Below are 17,400 nucleotides of genomic sequence, written 5' to 3'. Positions count from 1 at the left end.
CACCTGGCTCTGGAGGTCTGACCCTAAGAAAATAATATTTGTCTGGGGACTGAGTTCTGAGTGGTTCGAAACTAAAAGAATATCAAGCCATAGTCCACAGGCAGATATCCTGAGTCAGTCTAGCAATAAGAGAAGTGACCAAAAACAGAAGAGGGAGCAGAATTTTGGAGATTGATGACAAAGTCAAGGTTTCCATGCAGAGTGAAGACTGTGGAGCTGGAGCTCCGGATGACTGACAGACCAGTAGAGGTAGAGTTGTGCCCAGTGAAGTTCCAGAGATGTTCAAGTAGTAACAAAAGAAGTGCAGATATGTTCCCTTTTCTTTGGGTGAAGGGTAGAGGAAGGAATTGTTTTCCACAGGCTCATGAGGAATTGAGAAAGATTTTATGCTATCATTTTTCCATCAGTTGTGTTTTGTTGCTGTTGTTCAATTAAATGCTTATTATTTATCTTCTATTGATTTGCCTGGTCTTTGAGTAGTTTGTATTCTATCATATCTCTACAGCAATTATTTTGAAACTTTTCTTCTCTCCCAAAACACCCTTTAGCACTTCCTTTATGTCCTTTTCCTCTCATCAGAGGACCTCATCTCCTATTTTATTGAGAAAAGAGGCTATGGAAAACTGCCTCTTCTCTGGTCCTCCATACCTCCAAATCCTCTTTATAATCTCTCATTCTTTATTCCTTTGCTCCAGTCTGTGATGAAAGATGACCCTTCTCCATGACAAGACTAAATCCTTCACTTTTGATCCTCTCCTGACTCATTTGGGAGCTTATCCCCTTGGTCATTCTCCCTTCTTATCTCATATTTAATTTTTCCTTATCCATTGGTTGTTATCTTGCCTCATACAAATACGTCTAAATCTTCCTAGTCTTAAAAAACCTTCATTTGTCCCTGAAAGCTGTCATTTATAATTCTTCTCCCTTTTGGTCAAACTCAGAGAAGGAATGCCTGCATTCTTGCCTCCTTACTTTCCATTTAAATCCCTTGTAATCTGATTTGTAAATCCACAATTTAACTGAAACTGCTTTCTTAAATTTTACTTGTTTCTTAAAGGCTAATTGTTAAATCCAATGGTCGTTTCTCAGTCATTTTACTTGATGACTGTAGTTTCTGATACTGTTAATCAACCCTTCCTCTGGACTTTCTCTCTTCCCATGGCTTATATGATGCTGTTGTCTCTTTGTTTTCCTACTACCTATCATAGTCTACTTTGTTAGATTATCTTCTTCCTACTTACTAATAATGGATATCCTCTAAAATTCTGTCTTGAGCTCTCTTCTCCTCTGTACTACTCTCTCTATTGATGATCCCATCAGCTCCCACAACTTTAATTATCTTCTTTATGCAGACATCTCCTAAATATGTCCAATCTTGATTGATCCCCTGAACTCCATTTCAATATTACCAGTTCCCTGTTAGACAGCTTTACCTAAATGTCCCATCAATATCTCAAACTCAACATATTATTAAAGGAACTCAAAATTTCTCCCAAACCTATACCTTCTTCAAATTTCCTTATTTCTGTTGAGAGTATTACCATCCTTCCAGTCACTTACATCATAATTTTGGATTCATCTTGGGCTTTTTAATATTCTTCAATATACACTCTGACTTTTAATATTTTCAAAGAGAAACATTAATCCCTACCTTCAGGTCCAATCTTGATAACAGTATTTCTCATATTTGTTCTCTTCTCTCCACTTGCTTAATTCAGGTCCTTATATCTTGCCTGGAGTTATTGCAACAACTTCTTAATTGGTCTTCTAGTCTCTCACCTCCCCAATCCATCTCCCATACAGTGGCCAAATTGATATTCTTAAGACATACATGTAATCATATCCCTCACTAGCTCAAATATTGTAAGTAGTTTCTTATAATTTATTAGATAAAATACAAAATCTTTACATGTCCCCCATGCATGCCTGGAATGCTCTTCTCCTCTCCTCTCTGTCTCCTAGCTTCTCTGGTTTCTTTCAAGTCCTGACTAAAATTCTACCTCCTACTGAAAAACCTTCCCTATCCCTCTTAATGCTAATGCCTTCCTTCTGTTGATTCCCCATTTATCCTGTGTGTGTATGTGTTATATATGTGTATATATATATAGTGTATATATATATATATATACATTTATTTATTTAGTTATATACATGTTCTTTCCCATTAGTGAAGGACTCTTCTTTGCCTTTTTTTGTATAACTTGTGCAGTGTGTAGTTCCTGACACTGACAGTATTTAAATGCTTATTGACTGACTGAAATGTCCCCTATTGATTATAATTTTATCCCACTGGATCAGTAAAAGATATATTTAATATTTCTTATTTTATGTATTTGTTCATGAGGTTTTATGCCTTGGCTGCTAGCACATGGTCGACTTTTGCAAAGTTAAACATCTGAGAAATATGTATATTCTTTTTTATTCCCAGTCAGAAATCACCAGAGATTTAACTATCATATCTAACTTCTCTAAATTCTATTCAGAACCTTAACTTTTTTTATACTTATATTTTTGTTAGATTTATCTAGGACTGAAAGGGGAATATTGAGACCCCCAATTATTATAATTTTACTGTCTATTTTTTCCCTATAATTTTATTTACTTTTCTTTGTGTATCAAGATGAGTATGTAAAATTAAGTATTAATAGTAATAATTAAGTATTAATAGTAATTCATTACCTAGAATGTCTTGAAACATGCTATCTCCTTGCTTATCTCTCTTAAACATGTCTGGTTTTATTATTGCTTTCTCTGAGAACATAACTGCTACTCCTGATTTTTGAAATTCACCAAAGCATAATAAATTCTGCTCTTGTTCCACATTTTAACTCTGTGTGAATGTTTCAAGTATGTTTCTTGTAAACAATATAGTCTTGAATTATGCCTCTTAATCCTTCTAGCCACCCTTCTTCATTTTATAGGCAAGTTTATCCCATTCAGGTTCATTGTTATGATTGTTAATTGTGTATTTGCCTCCATCAGAACCTCTTAAAGTTTTTCTGTTTTCTTCTCATCTTCCACTTTATAATAAAAAAGTGGGGAGGAGGATGGGAAAAAGAAGGAACCGGATAAACATTAGTAATCTATGGGAGTGGTTTGTTTCTACTCTTCTGTTGTTTCTCTCTTCACCAAGTCCATATTCTGAACACTACATCTTATACTTTCTTTATCTTTCTTTAATTATTATTTATGATCATAACTCCAAAGTTAAAGTTTGATTTTCTGTCATAAGATCTATTCTCCCTCTTTTTCCCCTTTCCATCCAGATCCTTATTGATTTTAATGAATTTCTATATCAAACTCTATGTATGTGTTCAACTCTCCTTTGTCTCCTTTTCTTAAATAGGAGTGGGGCTCATTAACTATTCACTTTTGCCATCTCTTATATACTTTTCTTCTCGTGTACCCTATTTATGTGAGATAGTAAATCCCTCCTTCTTTGTAATTTCTTCTCTAATATATTCCTTCTCCCCTCAGCCAATAAAGCAGAAAAGCACAACAAAATTCACAGTCAGGGTCCTGTATTTGTTTTAACTCCTGTTAGTATTAGTATTAGAAATTAATATTCTGAAAAGACGTTTGCTTTCACTTTGCTCAAATACCCTCTTATTAGAAAGTAATTAATTCATCATTATTTAGCTCCTCCCAATTGGCCAAATATGCTTTCTTTTCTAAGTTGTTGTGGACTTTCCTGTATTTCAAAATGTCCATTCAGTTCTGGATGGAAAAAAAATTTTTTTAAATCAGGAATGCTCAAATGTTCTCTATTTTATTACAAATCCATTTTTCCCTTGAAGAATTATACTCAATTTTTTAAGATAAATTATTTTTGGCATAAGCATTTATCTTTTGCCTTTTGGAATTTTGTATTCAATATTTTTTCTCCTTTACAGTAGTTACTTGATACCAAGTCTTATGTGATCATGTCTGTGACTTTTTACTACTTGAACTACTTGCATTTTTTTTTCCTTTTCTACTTGCACTATTTCTACTTTGATTTGGTTGCTCTGGATTTTGGCTATGATGTCCTTGGATGTTTTCAGTTTGTATTTTATTTCAGGAGGTAATTGGTATATTATTTCTTTTACTTTTTTCTCATGTTTTTGATAGATATGTGCAATTTTCTTTTATATATTTTTTAAAATATGATATTTTAATTTTTTTGGTTTGGTTATGAATTTTAGGGAATCTGATGATTCTCAAATTATCTCCCCTTAATCTATTTTCCAGGTTATTTTAAAAAATAATAACTATCTTGCATTTCCTTCTATGTTTTCAGTCTTTCAAGTTTGCTCTATTATATCTTGTGTTATAGACTCACTGAACTCTGTTTGCTTCATTATAATTTTCAGAGAGTCTACTACTTGGGTAAAGATTTCTACTTTCTGTTCTATGATATTTATTTACTTTCAAATTATTTCCCCCAGAGCTCTTATTCTACCAATAATTTCATTTTTTATCTCTTGCCTCATTTATTATAGTCACTCTTAGGGTATTTGTATCTAAACCATTTCTCTACTTATAATTATTATAGAGTTACTTTCTTCCCTTAGGCATCTCTTGACTCACTGTATGAGTTTATTGTGTTCAGTGTTTTATGTTTACGTTTTATGTTTACAGTCTTAAGTTTACTAATATGAGTAGCCTGCATTCTTGGTTGTGACCTTGGGACAAAGTCAGGCTTCCCTGTCCACCCTTTCCAAGTTGTCTTGGATTGGCTAGTTAGGCCCTATTTGATCTTGTCACTGATTTTTTGCATCTCTCCTGCTGGTTTCCACCTTTCCTGGTGTATCTAGTCTCAGAGTATTTCCAGGCTTCACTGTTCCTAGTCCTATCTTCATAGTCTTCTGGCCCTTTGGGGACCCCTGGCCAAGGTGCTATGATTTTCTGACCCCCTGGAAGAGTCTCTAGTCAGGATGTTGGTATCTTCCAACTTCCTTGTGAGGGATGCAGCACTTCTTGGTCAGGGATGCTACAATCGCCTAGCCCTCCACGGCTTCCCTGAGTGGAACACTATGAATTTCTAGGCCCCTAATTATAGTATTGCTGTAGGCTTCAGGCCTGTTTACCTGCACTTATTTGGGCTTCCCAAACAGGATCACCTCTCCCTCCACTTTTAGCACCCAGAGCTTCTGGCAGTATTAGGCTAGATGAAAGACCTTGCTGCTATTTCTGTTTAGATGTCTTATTCAGTATTTGATCTGATGATCTTTTTAGATCTTTATTGGCATAAATGTAGAAGAGCTGGACTCCTTGGTGACCTTTTGCATCATCATGTTTACTGTATGATGTTCCATTTACCTTTCCAGTTTTATGGCATATGGTTACCTTTCATGAATTCTACCTTTTATTCAAATTCCTGCTACCTGTTCCCCACCGAGCCTATTGCCTTTCCTGACTCCATGCCTTTATATAATTGGTGCCCTCGAGCTTGTAATTTACCCTCTCCGCTTCTAACTCACAGAACAGCCGATTTTTTCAAAGCACAACTCAGGTGCCCCCTGCTACATGAGGCTTTTTCTGATCTTTCCCAGTTGTTAGTGCCCACCCTCTTGAAACTGATTTTTATTACTATTTAAATACTTTGTATTTACTTGTCATCTGCATACCTCTTGTATTCCCCCAGGAAAATGCAAGTTTCTTGAGTGTAGAGACTGTTTTGTTTTGTGTTTCTGTAGCCACGATATCCTGAACGTAGTCAAGGCTCAATAAATAGAAGTTGAAATAATACTCTTGATGGGGGCTTGAGGTACATTTATATTTCCTTTCCACCATGTTAAAGTTGAACATAGTGTAGAGAACCTTATCATGGTATGGGAGATTCCCAATCCCTGAAATAAGCATTTAAAAAATAATCTTAAAGAGATAACCTTGATTGTCAAACTCCAGAGAGTAACTCTGATGGTGAGAATTCCAGGCTACTTTTAGGAATATTTTAGAATTGGCAAGACCTTGAATTACACTACACAGTTTGGCTCTGGTTACAGATTTTATTCTATCCTGATCCTCCCTCTTTGCTAGTGCTTCCTCTCAAACACACACACACACACACGTGCACACACGCACACTATTTCTCATATATATCACACATGCACACACTCATTATTATATACATATAAAAGCGTATGTGTGTGTGTGTGTGTGTGTGTGTGTGTGTGTGTGTGTGTATATGTGGTCTCTTTAAATGGAATATAAACATTAATTCCTTGGGAGGAGATACTGCTTTTTTTTTTTTTTAGTTTGTATCTTTTTTTTTTTAAAGCAATCGGGGTTAAGTAACTTGCTCAAGGTTACACGGCCAGTTATTTCTGGGTATGGTGCTGAGTATCTGAGCCCGGATTTGATCCAGGTCATCCTGACACTGGAGCCGGTACTCTTACTCGCTGAGCCACCTGGCCACCCCTAAGCAATTGGGGTTAAGTAACTTGCTCAAGGTTACACGGCCAGGTGTTTCTGGGTGGGTGCTAAGTGTCTGAGCCCGGGATTCGATCTCCAGGTCTTCTCAACACTGGAACCGGTGCTCTTACTTGCTGTGCTACCTGGCCGCCCCAGTTTGTATCTTTTTTACCTAGCACAATGCTTAACTTATGGTAGATGGATAATGAAATGCTTGTTGATTAGTTATAGTGGTCGATTAATTTTACTAAAATATAGATTGAATCTCTTTCTCTGACCACTCATCTTGCAATTACAAATCATTGCAAACGCATCACAACTATGGAGAAAGAAGAGTGCTATGACAATAAACAACAATAATACATCCTCAACTGATGATAAGTCAATACTATAATTCCTGCATATGAATGGGAGAATTTTAAACATATTGGCTTGGGCTGGTCATAATTGTATTGACAATTTCCTTGTTTTCCACTTGGTTCTGTGAGTTGTTGCTGTCTTTTTCATTCTTATGTTTGCTTTGCACTCAGTTCTAATTTAGATTCAAAACATAAAAATTTTACAAGATGATATCTGATTAAAACTAGTAAATTAAAATTAGGGGAAAACCCAGGGTAAAAGAGATGTCATACATCCCAGGCTAGTTCAACTTAATTCATTTCAAGCTAAACACGTACATTGCTGATTGGAGTAAAGAAGGGCATTTTGTCTTTCCTCACTCCAGAACATCTAGAGTTAATATCAACAAAAGCAAATATAATTTTTAAAAGTCTACTTTTTTTATAAAGTTTTTAAAGTCAACACGCAAATGCTATTTCTGACTCTGGGTAACCACAAATGACACATAAACTTATGAGTCCCAAACTATTTTGCCCTACCTTAAGCTTACTCTATAAAGCATTTGAAAGCTTTGTAATTGTGCAAAGAGTGACTAAAAAGCAATGGAAGTAAGAAGATAATGTCAAATTTCAAACCCTTTGTTGCTTGATTTCATATTCAGTTCTTCAGATTTTATCATTTAAAAAGGAGTTTTCCTTATAAGTCCTTCAGATTGTTTTCCACTTCATATTGTATTGATGTGGGGTCCAGAAAGTAGGAACTATTTCCTTCTAATGATTCTTGGAGGATTAAGTACCTCTCACTATCAGTGTTCATTTCCAAAATGATTTGTTTGAAGAGGACCTACTCATAACTCAGTTTTTCAGAGCCACAGAGACTAGCAAAAGGAATTATGATAGATGGAGTCAAATTGTGAAGGGTCTCCTGCTTTCTTGGCTGGCTAAATTCAACTTATGTAAGTTGTGGCAATTCAATAGTCATATAAGCCTTTTGTATTAATATATGTTTAAACCCATGTAACTTGTCGATGAGTGATGTCTGGAAAGGTTTTTACATTCTCAAAGATCCACACAAGAAATATATACGTACATATATGTATACATATATGTAATTTTATCACTGTTGTGTCATTTACCAACACTTGTTTTGAAAGGTGCTGAATTAGGTAGATAGCATACTAAAAGTATACACATTAAAATTAAATTATCACATTGATGAAGCACCATAAAATTCTAGCCTGAAGCTTTTATGAAAAATTTTTATGAAAGGTACTATCCTATATGCAGACCAAATAAAGCAAAAAAAAATTTGTTACTGTTCATCGAATTTGGAATTAGGAGTACTAAGACGGCTATTTCTAACACACTTAGTGTTCTTCCATTTCCCAGGAAAATTTGTTTTGTAAAAGTTTATATTCCTTCAAAAGAGTAATGTTGTATGTCATTACACAAGACATTAGCTAGCATGCTGCTGTCATAGAAACTGCTTCTGGGGAGAAATTACCAGAAATTTTATATTTTGCTTAATTGCTTAATATATATGTAAGAATGAGGACTCAGACATGACATAATCAGGTTTTAAGAAATTATAAATAGGGGTGGCTAGGTGGCACAGTGGATAGAGCACCGGCCCTGGAGTAAGGAGGACCTGAGTTCAAATCCGGCCTCAGACACAACACACAAAAACTATGTGTTTGACCTTGGGCAAGTCACTTAACCCCAATTGCCCTCCAAAAAGCAAAAAAAAAAAAAAGAAATTGTAAATAAGACTTTCTATTCCCTGTAATCAGTTCTTTTATGAAGTTTTAAACTCTTTGATAGAGTCAATAAGGGATAATGGTGATGGGTTAGCTAAATAAGCGGACCATGCCAATGGGGGCTTTAAGTAACTGGAGGAATTTCAGTAGTTACTTAGTTCAGCCTTGGGTCAGTTGAACAGTGAAGAACTAACTTTATGCTTTGAGAAGGTACACCCTTGCACGTGTGTCAGAGAGCAGGAAAGGGAGTAGAGAGTAAGTCCAGAAGGGAAGGAAATAATATACCCTACCACTACTCTATTGAACATGCCATTGGAAAGACTGGACCAATAGGGGATAATGTAGATGACCAGAAACAGAGAAAAACACTCTAAGAACAAACATGAACAGACTCAAACACAGATGTATATAGAAAGATAGCCACTCAAAGGAGGAAGTAGCTTTAAGGGGCGTGACCCCTTGCATCAGAGAAAAATCCCAGCTATGCACTCAAGAAAGGATTTTCCAGTAACCAGGAGTTGTGTTACCCCTTTACCACCCATATATGTTACTACCATTGTATTTTAAGTTTGTGTCCACTGTCCTCAGAGGTCCTGTGTGTATTTGTGGGAAAGTGTTTCTCAGACTCTATGGGAGGAATGTTTTTATAACTATAGTTTTTGCTATTCTGTCTTAGTGAATTCTTTTTCTAACAGCTAATTATTAATTATTAATGGGAAACACAATTTTAGGAGCACATGAGCAACAGTACTAGAAAGGTAGGTCCTTAGGAGGGGTTAAGCTACATAGGCATTTAAAACCATGACCACTAATCTTTCACACCATTATATATCTATATTGCAAAGATATTAAAACATTTTTCTCTTAATTGTTTTCTGAAATGTTGGTCTAATCTCAGCATAAGCATAGATTTTATGTTGCTATGTCATGCAAGAGTATTACCATAGTGTCCATGATGCCTGACTAGAGAAAATGATATTCAGAAGAGAGTGGCTAGGAGCCATGGAGTAAGGAAAATTGGTGGTAGTAAAGTAATTGTGTATATAATCAGTAATGGTTAGATCTTAATATGTAGAATGCAGTTTGAAGGTGGGTAGATCATAGTTTAGTTCTCAACTTTGCTTGTGTTTTGTATCCTGGCCAGGTTTTGGCCAAACTATAAAGCAAAGCATGTCTTTGGTGTTGTCTTCTTTCCCCCCATAGAATCATAGATGGATCATACATTATCAGACCTATTTCAGTTTTGAAGAATAGAAAAGCATCTAATAATCATTGTATAACCATGAAGCAAGTTCCTTCACTTCTCTGGGACTCAGTTTTCTCACATATAAATGAGAGGATAAGACTAGATGACCCCTAAGTTTTCTTCTAATTCTATATCTATGCTTCTATGATCTAATTCTGGATCTAGTTCATTATTCAACTGCTGTGCTTGTCCAAGATAAACATATTAGTGGATTAATTCAATAGTCTGTCCATCTTAGCTACATGTCATAATGAGTCAGTATATTTTTCATATATTTTGCTTTTCCTTTATGGATTTCTTTCCTATCATTGCGTATTTAAGGAAGTTTTGTTTTGTTTTGAAAGAAGGAAGCGCGTTGTATTGGAAAGAATTCTGGATTTGGAACCAGAGAATCTATGCCAATTCTAGCTCTGCTACCTGTTTATTACTTGTTAGCAAATCACTTAATTTCCACAGGTGCCAGTTTCCTTGCCTGTAAAATGAAAGAATTGGAGTTTATGTTCTCTAAGTTCCTTTCCAATTCTAAATTCTCTGACTATTAGACTAATTTCCACTAAGGTATTTGTAACTTAAGGTGCTACCTCTCCTAGTAATATGTATATTTTAAATGAGACTCTCTGAAAATAGGGATAGGTTGAACAGAAAAGAATCAATCAACAAGGTTGGAATATCAAGTGTCAGTCAATGGGGTGGAGGGCTTGACAGGATTTCCTAAAATGTGGGTGTTTGAATACTTTTATTTTACCTGTAGGTAAGGTGGAACCTACAAAACAAGTACTTAGTGGTTCTAATTGGAAAGTTTCATAGATTTTTTTTTGTTTTATTTTTTCCTATACCTGGCTGTTTAAAACCAATTATAAAGAAGGAACTAAAATCACTGCTAAGTGACAAAGGAGGAACACTCTAAACAAAAAGATGTAGACAAAAAGCCAAAGAGTTTAAGAAGTGAAGATCAAGAATTTGTGAAATGAAGAGAAAAAAGATAAAATCTGAAAATTAAATGGTATCAGTTACAATTTATATGGATAGAAAATTTAAAGAAAAAAAATCAAAGAACAGAAGTCTCAGTACTCAATGTGGGGTGAATGCAACTTGTGAATAAGGCTTTTGGAAAAAGGAAAGAAAGTATAACAATGAAATGAAAATTACAATAGCATAAAGAAATTTGAAGACCCATTAAAAGTTTATGTACAAATACCAGATGTGAAAGATTCAATTTCTTATAGTTTTTAAATTGTTTAGTTTTTTAAATCGATTTTTCACATGTATGAATATATACTGAACTCAGGAAACCTGTCTTTTATTATGTTCTCTTAGAACCTGATTTCATCATCAGACACTCAAGAATAAAGAACCGTGTGATATTCATATAAGAAATAGAAAACACCATTTACAGTGCATAAAAAAAACTCCATGATAGTCACTGTTAGGTATCCTACATGTGTACATGTTACTCTCACTGATTACTAAACAACAATTCATTGGATATAGGACATCAGTACACAGTAATTACTTATATTTTGGTGTTTCTTGAAATCTCACCATTTTTCATTAGTCAATTAAAAACGTAATGCTTTTTTATTCATGTTATCTTTTTTAATTCTTATTTTCTTATGATTATATTTTAATTTTGATCACATTGGGCTTTTAATTTAATTTTATAAAATATCTCCCATTAATATCAAAACCATTTAAAATTCTTTGAAAGATGGTACAACAGAAATGACCTTTCTGTCTGTGGGTTGATAGGAGGAAAGGAAGGGAAGGGAATAAGTACACATATAGCTCCACTAATGTATTAGGCACTGTGCTAAGTGCTTTATAAATATCATCTCTTTGGATTTTAACCACAACCCTGTGAGGTAGGTGCTGCTATTATTTCCATTTATAGCTAAGGAAACTGAGGCAAAAAGAGTTTAAATGACATGCCCAGGGTGATACAGCTAAGAAGTATCTAAAGAAAGATATGAACTCATGTAGATACCCTAAATGTTACATGGATGTCCTTGTGATTTAATGAGGAATAGAAAAGGGAATATAGTCTAAGTGTACTCCTTGTGTTGAACTTAAGGGAGGAATGGACATGAGTTGCTCATGAGGATGGGCAGGCATGGATGGGTTTTGATTTGCATAGTTAGAGGATTTATCCAAGTTGATAAGATAGATAAGTGATCTGTTTATGTACTAAAATTATTTTCTTAGTAAATCTACATAGCTGCAAATCAGGAAACAACACCATCTCAGAAGAATCAAAACTGCAGTTGACTCAAAGGGCTATAGCGAGATTCATAATGGGTCAAAGTCAGATACAGCATTACTTTTGTTTGAGAAGTGACATAAAAAAATATCATCCCAGACCACAAAAGGAGGTAGTCTGATTATGTATTAAGAGAGATAATATAGATGAGCAGCTTAAATAGCATATTAATACCTTTGAAATATTAAAAGAACCAGACAGAGAAAGGCATCCAGTATATATCTGATCGGTTTTCTTTCAAGAATTTAGTGAAGGATATATATGAAAACTAGAGAAGTTCACAGTTTCTTATACAGTCCTCTTCCTTGTGTTTTGCGTATTGAAATGTTTGTGTTTGTAAGTTAAAACATTTTTTTAAAGTGCTTGGAAGGAAAAAGAAAAAAACAGCATGACAAGGGAGGAATTTGAACTTACACTGGGTGAGGGAGCACCCACACCAAGATAACAGATTGATCAAGCATCAAAATATAATTGTGATCTGCATGGGTGGAAGGAATACTCAAAATGATGAAACCTTTCATCAAATAGTAACAATATTATTAATCATTTTAATCATCAAAAGCTTCTCATTTGCATTGCATCATTCAGTGGTTTAATAAATTCTAAAATACTAAAACCCCAAATTCTAATATTTGTGATAGGCATAAGTGTAGGCTGATATAGTTAAAATTTTGGTTCTGAGGACAATCCTTTTTACTACATTACATTTTAACTATGTGAACTGGAAATGCATCATTTGAAATTTGCATTTTTAATTTTCTATAATATTTACAATTTTGTAATTAAATAATTAATTACTATATTAGAACCACCCATTGTAAAGTGGGACTTATTTTGGTTTAAATACAAGGCATTGTACCTAGTTCATAGCAGCTGGATTTGGTGTCACTTCCTAGATATTTCCATACCATGTTGCCCAAGCATTGACTATAGTCTTCTTCTTCAAACAGGAACTTAAATCTGTGACTCTGATAGGTGAGACTTACCTTTTCTTGCCTGGAACCAGGCAATTATTTTTTTCCTATTGGATATTTCCTATCCAATTCAAAATTTCTGGGTAAAGGTGGTTACCCACTCCCCTCTATCTACTTAAAAACTCTGATATCTTTCTCCACTATAATGTAAGTTCCTTGAGGGCAGGGACTGTCTAGCTTGTTTATATTTTTTCTCTAACACTTATTGCAGTACCTTGTGCATAGTAAATACTTAATCAATATTCACTCATTCATCCATTTCTATTTTTCTTTAAGATATTGAGTTCTAAGCCAGGGTCATAAGATCATAGATTTAAACCTTGAAGGAACCTCAGATGCCATTTATCTAGCACAATTTTACAGATAAGGAGGTCAAATGATTCAAATAATGAATCCAAAGGAAGTCAAATGATTTTTCCCAAGGTCATGTAAATTGTTACTGTCAGAGGTGGGATTTGAAACCAGGTCATCTGGTTCTAAAGCCAGTGCCCTTTCCACTATATCATACTGATTTAGGATTTTCCTCATGTCATGAAATTGATATACAATCTTAACATCTTTTATATCTATTTTCACATTTGGAGAAGACTTGGAGTCAGAAAGACCTGGCTTCAAACACTGTTTCAGATACTTAGTAACTATATGACCCTGGGCAAGTCATTTAGCCTCCCTGGGCTTCAGTTTCTTCATCTGTAAAATGAAGGGTTTGGACACAGTGGTCCAGAAGGTCCTTTCCAGATCTAAAGATGTGATTCCATCATGTTAGGAGTTTTGGGATTACATCCGTTCATCTGGGAATCTATAGAAATATCTCATTGAGGAAATTTGCCTTATTAAATTAAAACTTAAAAATCTCTTTCTTGCTTCCGACCACTAAGTATATACATTGGTAATAAATTGACTGCTAATCTCTTTTTCATATACGTAAACCTACTTCTTTTACTCTAGCAAAGTTCGTTTCCTTTCATTTTAATATTCTTTCCCTTAACATTCTTTTGCCTGGCATACCATTTCCTTTCTCAAATCCACATCCTTCTTTCAAAATTCTGCTTAAACTTACTTATTTGTTTCAGAAAGAACCCTGACTGATATACAATCATACTGGAATATACTCCCTCCTCACCTCTGCCTAGTAGAACTCTTATCTACTCTCAAGGTTCAGCTCAAATGCTGTACCTCCTATGCAAGACTTGTCTTGATCTTCCTAGTTGCCAATGTGAATCACCTCTCCACATTTTCTCTGTACATATTTTACATTCACTTACATGTTCATTTTGCCCTCCCTGCTCCCAAGAGAATGTATATTCCTCAAGGGAAGAAATTGTTTTGTTTTTGTTTGCACCTCACACCTTTCTCCCAGTGTCTGGCACAGTCATTGTTGTTTGTCCTTTGTTTTGGAAGAGGACCAATGATATCACGAGGTGATGACTTGTCTATGAATTGGATTTAAGTGAGGCAGAGTTATAAAAAGTTGACAGCCTCCCTCTGTCTCTGAGTCCTTCAAGTCCAGTGGCAAGACAAAAGTCAGAACTGGTGATGGCCTTGGATGTAGTGAATGACTTGGTGTCTCCCATATCTGACTGAGCTCTAAGAGCCCTACAGCTCCTGCTTCAATCATGTCCATTGAAACAAATTGTTCTCATCTGCCCATTCTACTGGGGAAAGTTTTCACACGCTTGGGTAGACATCCCCCTTATAATGGACAAATTTGAGGCTTGTCTTTTGCCCTCAACCTAGTTTAGCCTTCTGTCTAGACAGTTTTACTGGGGTATGGCCACTGTGCATGATACAGCTTCTTGGAGCCACAGGTGAGAGTGGAGTGAAAGGTAGACAGCAAAGGTGGATTAGCAGCCCTGAAAATGGCTCAGTAAGCCCTCACATCAGATGTGCTAAGTCTCCCTGAATACTCCATACTCCCCTTGGCACATACTAGGTATTTAATAAAAGCTTGCTAAATTAATGAATTTATTTGGCTATACATCTTCCTAAAGTGATAAAGGACTGAAATTTTGTGCCTGAGAATAACAGGAGAGGTGGATTTTTAAGGTAAAGCAGTGAGTGAAGGCAAACAAGGAATATTTTCTTTTGCATAAGTGTTACACCAGCTCATCAGGCATTTTCAGTTTTGAGCCCCATACCAAAGGCTTCCAACACATTTCTCATAGAAAAGGAATATATTTGTGTCCCTTTGGGGAAACTAGGTGGTGTCTGAAACTGTATTTAAATAATTTGAGATATTACAGTTTTATAGCCACTTATGCATAATATAATAAATCATAAAATCAACAAGTATTTAATCAGTAACCATTATCTATCAAGAATTAATCAACAATATTTTATTGAGAAATTACTATGTGCCAGATATTATTTTAGGCTGAAGCTATAAAGACAAAGTGAAATAGTTCTCGCTCTCCTTCCTCAAAGTACTATTATAATGGACTTTGAAAACACCTGCTTAGTTTAAAACTGAGGTTAGAAATGTAATTTATTTTTAGAATCAGAAGAGATTTTCGTTACCTAGTGCAAGTGTCTCATTTTACAAATGAAGAAACTGAGGCCCAGGGAGATGAAATGATTTACCAAGATTAGATAAGTTAGTGGTATGGATAAGGGTACATCACACATCTCTTGATTTTTAGGATAGTGCTCTATTTCCTACTACATTTCTATAGCATTTTGGCACTTACAAAGCACTAGGATGAGATAGTGTCATGGAGACAATGAACATGAACCTGGACAGACATTGAGAGATAGTGCAGGACAAAAGGGTCTGGCATGTCCACGGGGTCATGGGGAGTAGGATAGGACTAAATGATTGAATGAGTGAACAACAACAAAGTGCTAGGTAGGTAGTACAGGTCTCCAGATTCCTATTTTATAAAGTGAAGAAATGAAATCTCATTGCAGAGTTATGATTTGATTATGTTATAGATATTTCACATTAGGTATTTTATAATATTCTGTGATCCAAAATCCTTAAGCTCATTTTTGTTTCTGCTTCTAACTCTTCCATAGCTACAGAACCACAGAATACCAAAGGCAAAAGGGATCTTGGAGATAATCAAGTCCAATGCCTTCATTAAATATACAAAGAGGAGAAAATTGAGGCCAAGAAGGCAGCATGGAACACTGAAAAGAATAGTGGCTCTTAGGTCAGAAGACTTGGATTCAAATGCCTGTGTGACATTTGCACAAATTTCCTAACTTCTTTGGGCATCCCTGTTCTCATCTTTAAAATATGGGACTTGGGCTAAATCATCTTTGCAGTCGTCCTTTGGCTTTCAATGAATTTCTCAAGGTCACAAGATAAGTGACAGAGTCAGGACTCAAACTCAGCTGTTCCCATTCAAAATCCAGGGCTCCTTCCACTCGAACCTGGGTACCTAGAGTAGTGTGTGGAGTTATAGTAAGAAAGAGTTTCCCTCAATGCAGAGATCCCCTAAAATTTCTGCTTAAATTCATTGCAGTGCTTCTCTGAGTGCCGTCCTTGCCCTTCTTGGCTCAAGCAATCCAAATGCAGAATCTTTTCAGCAGCTGGGCAGGTTTTGGCAGGGTTTGAGGTGGGGTGGAGCAAAAAGGAACAGTATTTTTTTTTTTTTTTTGGAGGGCTTTAATTTCACTCTACTACGGACTAAAAGAAAACCACTTTGAAACACCGTTTTATTTCTCTCAGTGCTTTGCTTTGCCTTTTTGTTTTACTTTGAGGTGAAAAGGTGGGGGTCAGGCAATCATTTCGATAACATCCCTCCCTTCTCCAACCAAGCCCTACTTTTTGGCTAAAGATGAAGTTTCCCCCATTATAGTGGAGCCACAGAACTACGTCCAGAGGTTTCTATGGTTTCTAGCAGGTTTGGAAAGGAGGAAAAAAAATGTATTTTCACATTAATTTCTGATTTATTCTAAATTTTGTTATAGTTTTTAAAGCATTTGTTTTATTTAGGACTTCTTTCATTCAGCACTGTTTATGCCTCCTTGAGGTTAAATGTTTATTTTCCCATTACATAAGTTTATATGTATGTCTTATTTGTCTCCCAGATGTTTTTTCCCCATTATATTAGCAGTATACTTGAGGGAGTAATCATGTCTTGTACTGCAGTCACTTTGAAATTCTCCAATATCAGGTGCTCAGCTCACAGGAGGGACCCAACAAATGTAAACTGACTCAAGTTACTTCTTCCGCCCTCCCCCCAAACCTCTAGAGACCTTTAGAATTTATTTTCACACCTACAAATGGAATTAATCATTTAGCTTAGTGTATTCAATTAGCACACATGATCTCCCAGATCCAGATGCTGGGCTCTCATAAACAGAAATAGCCCTTGATAGAAAGTGCCCTTCATGGCCGAGGAAGTAAGATAATAAGAAGATTGAGTCTGTTAAGGAACAGGTCCTATGTAGTCAGAATTTTTTTTTTCCAGGGGGAAGATATAAG

Source organism: Petaurus breviceps, unplaced genomic scaffold (assembly GCF_028583685.1).
Source record: "Petaurus breviceps papuanus isolate PSGF00001 unplaced genomic scaffold, PetGlider_PUasm1.0 37, whole genome shotgun sequence".
NCBI classification, from domain to species: Eukaryota; Metazoa; Chordata; class Mammalia; order Diprotodontia; family Petauridae; genus Petaurus; species Petaurus breviceps.
The sequence above is the reverse complement of the archived record's forward strand: the minus strand, read 5'-3'. Positions refer to the sequence as shown.